This window comes from Corvus kubaryi, unplaced genomic scaffold (assembly GCF_017639235.1).
Source record: "Corvus kubaryi isolate FWS band 111438036 unplaced genomic scaffold, C.kubaryi_AGA036_p1.0 129, whole genome shotgun sequence".
Lineage (NCBI taxonomy): Eukaryota > Metazoa > Chordata > Aves > Passeriformes > Corvidae > Corvus > Corvus kubaryi.
Window position 1 is genome coordinate 819,919 of NW_024580664.1, and position 8,908 is coordinate 828,826.

Below are 8,908 nucleotides of genomic sequence, written 5' to 3' on the forward strand. Positions count from 1 at the left end.
GCCTTTGTTCCTTCCTCCCTACACAGTCACACACAATCAAGCTTAAAGTTGAATAGACAAGAGTGCTTGCAGATTGGAGATGCCTAAAACTCTTCCATGTCTTGTTCTCAGGCTAGTAGGATGAGCAAAAGAATAAACCGAATAATTTTATTAATGCACTTTTTGATCAAACAAAAGAGTAACAAAATCTTCATTGCTTCTGCACTGCAGAGCAAGCTTTTCTGAAGAAGTGCAACCACCTTTTTAAAATTTTTATAGTGCTAGTTTTCCAAAATATTCTAGATCTATTATTCACAGCCAGTTCATTCCTGCTCTCTGCATTAGCTGCATCATGCTGTGGGTTGCACGAGCTGAACAATGAGGACACAGCACGTGTTCTCTGCACTGAGTGCAAGACTCATGCTGCCTCCTACTTCACACCCCTCTTTGGTCAGGTCCCTCTGCCATGTTTGGCACTTGTACTGTCCACAGCTCATCCGTGTGATACACGGTCTCCTCAAGCCACCAAATCCAACACAAGAAGACATGAAGCAGGAGAGGGACTGCAGTGCTCTCCTTGCTGAGGATATTTCAGATGGTGACACTTCTCTCCTAGGCCCCACTACCTAACCCACAGATATGGATTAGAGCTATGACTGCTCCCTGTTCTCACGACAAGTGGCTCACTGCATCATCCAATACAAGTTGTCTCTCGACTGGTAAAAAACAATGTTGTGCTTGAACATGAGGTTTTTGACAGCTGCTAGCACTTCCCATGCTCCCATGTTTAGCTGTCCTTTATTCACTGCAGCCTGCAGAGGCTTCCTGAAAAGGCAAGAGTTTGTCCCCATCTACCTCCTCCTTCCTCACACCATGATCCTGGTAGATTCAGAGGAGTCTCCTGTGGGAGTCACACACCAGGACGAGATGTAGGAGAGAGTGCCTGTTTTCCTCTAGCACCACCTCTGTTCTCACAAAAGCAGGCACACAGGCTGGGAAGGGAGATGTCCAGGCTACCCTCCAGAGAGTGGGGAGAAGTCTCTTTTGTAGTCACACTTAAGGGAGTTAAATCCCTTGCCCCTCCTGAGGTTACTGGGAGTTCTTGCTTTTGATTTCCAGCATTCAGATCTTACCTTGTTTAGGGAAGGTCAACTAGCTATTGGATAATCCACTCCTTTTTCAACACAAAATGGAAACCCTGGAGCATACATCAAAAAAAAAAAATCTTTTTTTTAATTTAATACTCTCTAACATTCAAAAGGAATTAGATAACAGCTATAATGACCCCACCTACTCTTGATCCTTTCTGCTGCCAGAATGTTTTGTGTAATAAATCATGCAAGTGCTACATTATTCCAAAGCTAAAAATGGAGCAGAGTCAGGAGGCGGCACAGAGCTCTGAATACAGAATGCAGAGTCGTATTTGATAACATCTGCACTCAGTCTGATTTTAAGCTTCCTCAGGTTAGGATAATGAACTCAAATGAGAGGGGAAAGGTTCACTGGGTGATTACAGCACAGGCTGGCTTTTAAGCCATTTTTCTTTCAACTTCACTTTCACCACATTTTGATTTAGATTGGGTTAGCTCCAGGAATGGGTTCTGCTTAACAGAACACACTGAAAGCATCCTTTACAGCTCCCCAAATCCAAGACAGTTGTTGAAGTACGGTGAGAGAGTGCAAGTGAATAGCTGAATGCAATATAATCTTTCCTCAAATCAGAGGGATGAGATCAAATTCTTTCCTCCAGGCCTGGAGAGAGAGCTTCTGAAAAAACAGTCCCACTAGCTGTGCTGGGGCTAAAATACTGATTTAGACCTTAAAATGAGTAACAAGCACAGATCACAGGAGTGGACTTGATAAGGCAGCTTATTCTAGCTAAAAGCAGACACATTATTCCAGTTGCCCCTTATTCCAAAGGCCGTTCCCAAGCACCTTCACTGTAAGTAATGGCTATCCACACTGAATAAGTAATCAGGCTAAATGTGACATCCACTGCCTTTGCAATGCTAACCTAAGGTATCATCTGAGCTTCTACTAGGTTAGTGGTGGAATGAAACTGTCCAAAAGCTTATTCCTAATGAGAGGTTTTAACATCTGCTAGGGAGAAGTCTGGTAACTCGTGAGCAGAAATTTTAGTCTTTAGGCTTTAAGAACAGTTTTAGTTAAAATAGCTGATTTTTTTAGATAGCTAAACCCATACCTTGTAAGCTATCACTAGTTTAGACTGGATAAAACACTATGTTTCAGCTACTGACAATGAAAAACTTTTGGGACAGATTCATACCAGGGAACTGAAATAATAAATCAAAAGAGGTTGTTTTTTTTTTCCCCAAGTAGTCCTAACATCTAGGAACTGAACTTCAGTGAGAGCCGAAACTCACGGGGAACTAATGAAAGCACAGCTGCAGGCTGTTAGTCCAGGAAGTTTTAACACCCACAGCTGCTGGAAAGCACATGGACCAGCTCAGAGATTTCTGGCAAGCTTTACTGCCGCACATTTACCCTGTCAATAACCTTCTGTGATGCAAAAACATCTTAAGGGTTCTTTCCATATCCAGATGGTGTTGTTCTTTCCAGGCCAGTCTGCTAGATATCTGATTTGAAGACAGCCCAGCAGGCTACTTAGATCTTCCCCTCAGATGACTCCACATTTTCTTCTGTGACTGATTTACTGGAACAAGAAACAATGAAAAGCAAAACTCAAAATCACTACTTGCAGATGTGCACAAACTACAATTATACTGAGAAATCAAATGGAGCCACCTCACTAAGAACTGATCAAATAAATGACCACCTCTTCTAAAAAAAGAAGAGTAAAAAGAACAGATAATGACTGACATGATTTGAATTAATGAATATTAAGGCCAGCAAGACTATTATACTCATCAGCCAGTCTGAACTGCAAAATAGCAGCCAAAGAAAACCTCAGAACTTTTCTGTTTCCAACAAATTATTTTTAAGTCTTCACACAGGCATTCATTAAGCACATTCATTTAGTCCTTCTATCATCCTGCACTATTCCAGTTTTATTATTTTTTACAGATACAGCAAAGGAGGATGATTTTGTTGTGCCTTTCTCTGCTTTAAAAGCAGATTTACAAATGACCTGATCTGCTTTCTGAGGGCACTGCTTGGTATTCTGACTGCAAACCTGCACCAAACCATAGCCCCCTAGTGAGGAAAATTTGAGGGACAGCTAAAACATACCAGTAGTGCTTAGCTCACCAGTACTTTCAATCTGTTTTCCACTTTATTAAATTTCCCTTTTTGGAAATAATTTTAGCTGTATTTCCTATAAATACATTCTCTGCACTGTTTTCTGTCAGGTGCATATTAACATTGCAGAACACTCTCTCTCTTAAAAACTTAACACAATTCCAGTTGATAGCAAAGTATGGACCATCAGTGATAGTATCACAGTCTTCTTCAGTTTACTCATATAAAACTTACAGCTGCATGTCCACCTATTACCAGTAGGCAACCTTAAGAAATGTAACTCAAAAAAACCCCACCCAAACTTAAAACCTATCTTTAACTGCTAACATGCAGCAAAGTCCCCATATATCTAGCAAACTAGAATCATTAAATCAATGTCCTCCTTCAGTCACTGATAAGCCCAGGAGTATTTCTTCAGTCTTACACCCACTGGACTTGAAGCCAGACCCAAAATATACTTTGAACCTGGAAGGGCAGAAAACTGCAAGGACTAGAAAAGTTCCAGGCATGAGCATTGCTCTGGCTGCTAGGGTAGAAATAGGAGATGCAAAACCACAATGATACTACAGGGGTTGATACTTTGTTTTTTTTCCTCAGTCGCAGGATGTTGAGCAGCCAATTACCATTTCTAATAAACACCACAGTCACAACAACTGTATAAAGGCTCTGGTGATGTTGCAGGCTCCATTCCCAGAGGCTAGAAGGGCTCCACAGCTATTAAATCTATTAAATCATGACAGAATGACCCAACAGAACAAATTCCCTAGCTGATCCCAAGTTCTATACACAGTTCTCAAGGTAAAAATCAATACAATGGTCAAGTTCTTGAGCTAGACTAAAAAAAAAAAAAAAAAAAGAGTTCTTTTATTGAGTTCTGGTGCAGGAAGAACACCAGTCTATAATAAAGATATCTGCTAGGAGGGAAGGATTGCTCTTAATTTTTTTTCCTGTCAGGAAGTATTGGGTTTTTAATGCATGGAGTGGTTAAGAGGGTGGTAATGGTGCATGTGCGTTGAATCATGAACTCAGTCATGTACGTAAAATCCAGAGACAACAGAAAGATTAAACACTATCTCCATTAGGGCACCTTTAGCAAAATATATCCTTCTACTGGGGATGTATTTTTTATAAAATAGGACTTATCTCCATGCTGCGGATATCTGGGCTCTTATTCTAAAAATAATTTAACAGTTTCTCTTCAATTCAGGAAATTTAATATTATTAAGTGACTGCAAAGCAATGTACAACATTCATAAACAAGCCAGGAAGACTGCAGGCTAATACTGGCACTATCAACGTGCATAATAAAAGGAGAGATTAAGGTTGTTGCCTAAATTGCACTTGTGTAATCAATTTCTTTGGAATACTGAAGAATTGAACAAAATGATGCTTTCATTCAATTTAAACACTAACAAGAATTAACATTTGAACTTCTAGCTAAAGCAGCCAGGAATTACTTCCCCTGCTTATAGTGCATTGCTCATACTCCTGCTATAAATAAGTAGCCTAATGACATCCAAACAATCCAATCAGTCAACACAGAGACAAAAAATTAAAAAACATTTTAATACTCTTGCCATTTTACCATGCCAAAAGTTAATTAGCAGTATTAACATTCAAGTTTTGAAACCAAAACCAAGGTTGGTTTTAATGGCTCTAGAAAGTACAAGGCTGCAGAGCAAAACTAGTCAAAGCAGAATTTCAGTATTTTTTAAAAACTAAGAATCCCCAGAATTGGGGACCTTGCTTTAAGAAAACAACCAGGAGATGTTAGATTGTGTGCTTTTAAAGCTTTTTTCTTCTGGTTTATGGGTCTCAAAATTAATATTTTCCCAGAGTCTGAGAAGCTAGAAATAGCATTTAAATGCAAGAAGCAACTCTTACCAGTTCAAAAACAAGACCCTTTAAAACCAGGAGAGTATAATGAGCATCCCTGTGAGTGCATGCTGCTAGTAGTACATGCAACTTGTTGAGGTAATATTTTATTTAATATGCATATAATGCTTACCAAGGGAAAAAAATTAATCTTTTAAGAAAGTTGCTGCATTAAATATTTCCCATAACACAATGCACATGGTTTACTGACATATCTCCAGTAGGCTGTAAGAGGAAAAAAGCAGCCTCCATCCCTCCAAGTGTGAACTGCAGTACTGCCAGATTTTCACAGGGAGGGGAAGAGGCAGCTACCTGCCATCCCATCTCTGCAAAGTGGAGACCAGCCTCAAGAAATAAGGGGGGTAAATCTTGTAAGAAGCAAGCCCTAGGGGGCTGGCACAAAAGAGAATCACCTGTAATTTTAGTCCTAGACCTTACTGTTCCTCTGGGCTTTTCTGGTCTGGAAGGGACTGTAAAGTGACAGGGAGAAAAAAAAAAAAAAAAATCAGTTAAGAGGGAAAAGGAGAGGCAAGAGTGCCATACTTACAGAGACAGAGCAACAAAGGCCAGTGGCAGGAGAGAGTCCCTGCATCTGAGAGTCCTGGAATCCAAATGCACACATGGGCAACTCTAGCACTGAAAACAGCTCCAACAGAAATATAAAAGCATGTCTTCCTTTTCTGTTAATATGAGCCAACCATACAGAAAACCAAAAAAGATGAAAAGCAACAGATGTCTTGAAGCAGCATGGAAATTTACAGGGGCCCAAGGTTGTTGGACTCAAGTAGTAGGTCAAAAACTTAAAAGATTCATCAAATACCCGTAACATTTTCGTACTGTGTGATGTTCCATATATCCATGGTTTCAGCTCACTAAGTGCTTGGAAACACTCTATCTTCAGAGCTGAGGCCGCACCTTGAGTGCTGTGTCCAGTTCCGGGCCCCTCAGTTCAGGAAGGACGTTGAGACACTTGAACGTGTCCAGAGGAGGACAACAAGGCTGGTGAAGGGCTTGGAACACAAGCCCTATGAGGAACAACTGAGGGAGCTGGGGGTGTTTAGTCTGGAGAAAAGAAGACTCAGAGGTGACCTTATCACTCTCTACAACTACCTGAAAGGTGGTTGTAGTCAGGTGGGGGTTGGTCTCTTTTTCCAGGCAACAAATGACAGAACAAGAGGACACAGTCTTAAGCTGCACCAAGGGAAATTTAGGTTGGATATCAGGAAAAAGTTTTTTACTGAAAGAGTGATAAAGTTCTGGAATTGTCTGCCCAGGGAGGTGGTGGAGTCACCATCCCTGGATGTGTTTAAAAAAAAGATTGGATGTGACACTCAGTGCCATGGTTTAGTTGAGGTGGCGTTAGGGCATGGGTTGGACTCCATGATCTTGAAGGTCTCTTCCAACCTGGTGATTCTGTGATTGAAATTAGTTAGTGTTGGTTCAGGAATCTCAGTTCCACAAGCTGAGGGAATACTATGGAAATGTCTCAAGAAGATAAGTTTGTCTCTGACCAGACTGCATAAATGCTATGATGACCGGATATGAGATTATGTCAATGCCAGTAGGAAGTTAAGGCCACTCTGCACTGTCTCAGAAATTTTAATTTACTGGAAGTGGGCAGAGCATGCCCTGCCCACACTGCTCCCTGGGGCTGGCAGCAGTCTCCCTCCTCCTGCTCTGCCATCCCCTGCCTTACATAAGCAAAGGTAACCCAGAGGTCATGGCAATTTCTGTCTGAATACATGTCATACAAGGTATCTCCTCGCTCAGGAGCCCTTTTTTGTTTGCTTCAGATACTACTGCCTGATAAGGGAAGCAGAATCCTTTTAGCCTTGAGAATGGACCGTGCTTACAAAGGCATCCCCATCTCCACATCCTTACTTGTCAACAGGCTTGGGCTGGAGGACAAACAAAAGCCATCTCTGCTTCAGTCTGCCATGGGCGCCAAAGAAAAGGGTTTCAATCTTCATCACAAACCAGCATATTTAATATGTAGTTGTCAGCAGTAAATTTCTGATCAACTGGATGAAATGAATTTATTTCTGATTTTCTATTTGAAGGATCGTTCTAAAGACAAATGAGACAAGAATCAAGAAATAAAGATACATAACATCAGTAAACTTCACAAATCAGAACTAATCTCTTTCCAATTGTCTTTGCCAGTATAAATGCACAACCATATGAAGTTTTTATGGCTATGGGCTGAATATTTGCTCCATAGGGTACAGAAGAAAGGGGGAGACCACAAGGCTTCTCACTCCTTTTCTCCCTAGTTCTCCTCCCCATTAATCAAATCATGCCCAGTCATATGGCATGTATGGTATGGTAGATATATGTCCAAAGAATCTCCCTCCATTTTGGATCTTTTCTCTGTCTGTGAGAGCCATTCTGCAACTCTCCAACAGCAAGAAATCAATCACAGACCAGTCTGTGCCTGCATAAGAGATATGGGTCTAGGAAGGAGAGTTTGAAAGACTACAGAAGAGGAAAATCAAAGTGCAAAATCTACAGGTGTTGAAAGAAAGTAATAACCTGCTGGAAGCACACAGATTCACTGGAATGAGATTACATGCTGTCAGTTTCCATCAGTCCTCTCAACTGATTGCAGCTTTTGATACCTGCAAGCAAGATTCTCAGGTGATGGTAGATGAATACAACTCATTTCTTCCATCGTTTGAAAGTCATTAGGATTAGAGCACTGCATGCACCAGAAGCATCAAATTAAGCACCCATCACAGGATCAATCCCCATTATCCCCTGGGTTCTTGTAAATAAACACTGCAAATTAAGTATTTCAGTGAAAGCACTTATAATTTGTTTTCTTAGTTAGCAATGATTTAATTATGCCCATTTTTAAAACACAAGATAAACAAAAGTTCTCTTTTTAACATAGCTAACAAATCAGTATTTTACCCCTCCCTGTTACAACTGCAAAATTATGATGTGAATGTAGAAACTAAAATCCAGCTTTAAAATCATATTAATAGGTTTAATAGTAACCATATGAAATATTTGCATTACTAATGATTACTTGAAACAGTAGGAAAGTACAATTCACAACCAACCAGAAGTAGCAGGAAAGGGGGAAAATGCAGCAGTACCAACTGTCAAATATTTTTATCCATCAGTACCATATGAAAATCAAGACATGCTCTAACTTCATGCTCCCAGCCTGTCACAGCACTACACAGATTGCTAGATCAAGGCATTCAGAAGCACAGCATGGGCTGAACAAACTTTTACAATATTTTGATTTGTTGGCCAAAGACACAATCTAGAATACCAGGGCAACACAAGTATCACCAAGCATGGAACAAACAGGCTCTGTATATTTGCCAAGTCATCTGACTGTCATACTCTTTAAAACAATTGACACTGGAAGAATAAATCCAGGGAATACATCCCCTCATTCAGGGGGTGACTCAGAGAGATAGCAAATCTATTCAAGGTGTTGCCATGTACATGAAAATACACAGAACAATAAGCAGAGGAAGCAGCAAAACACTCCACAGCATATGGTTTATGTAAATTGAAACTGAAGGCTGTATACAGAAAATGACAACAAAATGTAATATTTATTGAATTCTATTCACTTGGAACATAAAGCTTGAATTATAATAACAGGTGTTCTCGGATATATGTTTGAATGCCAGGAAATTACTGCTCTGCAATTTTTGTCTACTACAAAGTATATGCTAGCAATTTAGCCCAAAATTAGCATTTCTATGTCTCCCAAGACTGTTTTTTTTTTTAAATCCAGGCCAGTTTATCTTCTGCTACCATTCTATGTATTGTACACACAGCATCTTTCACACAGTATTCCACAAAAAAAAAA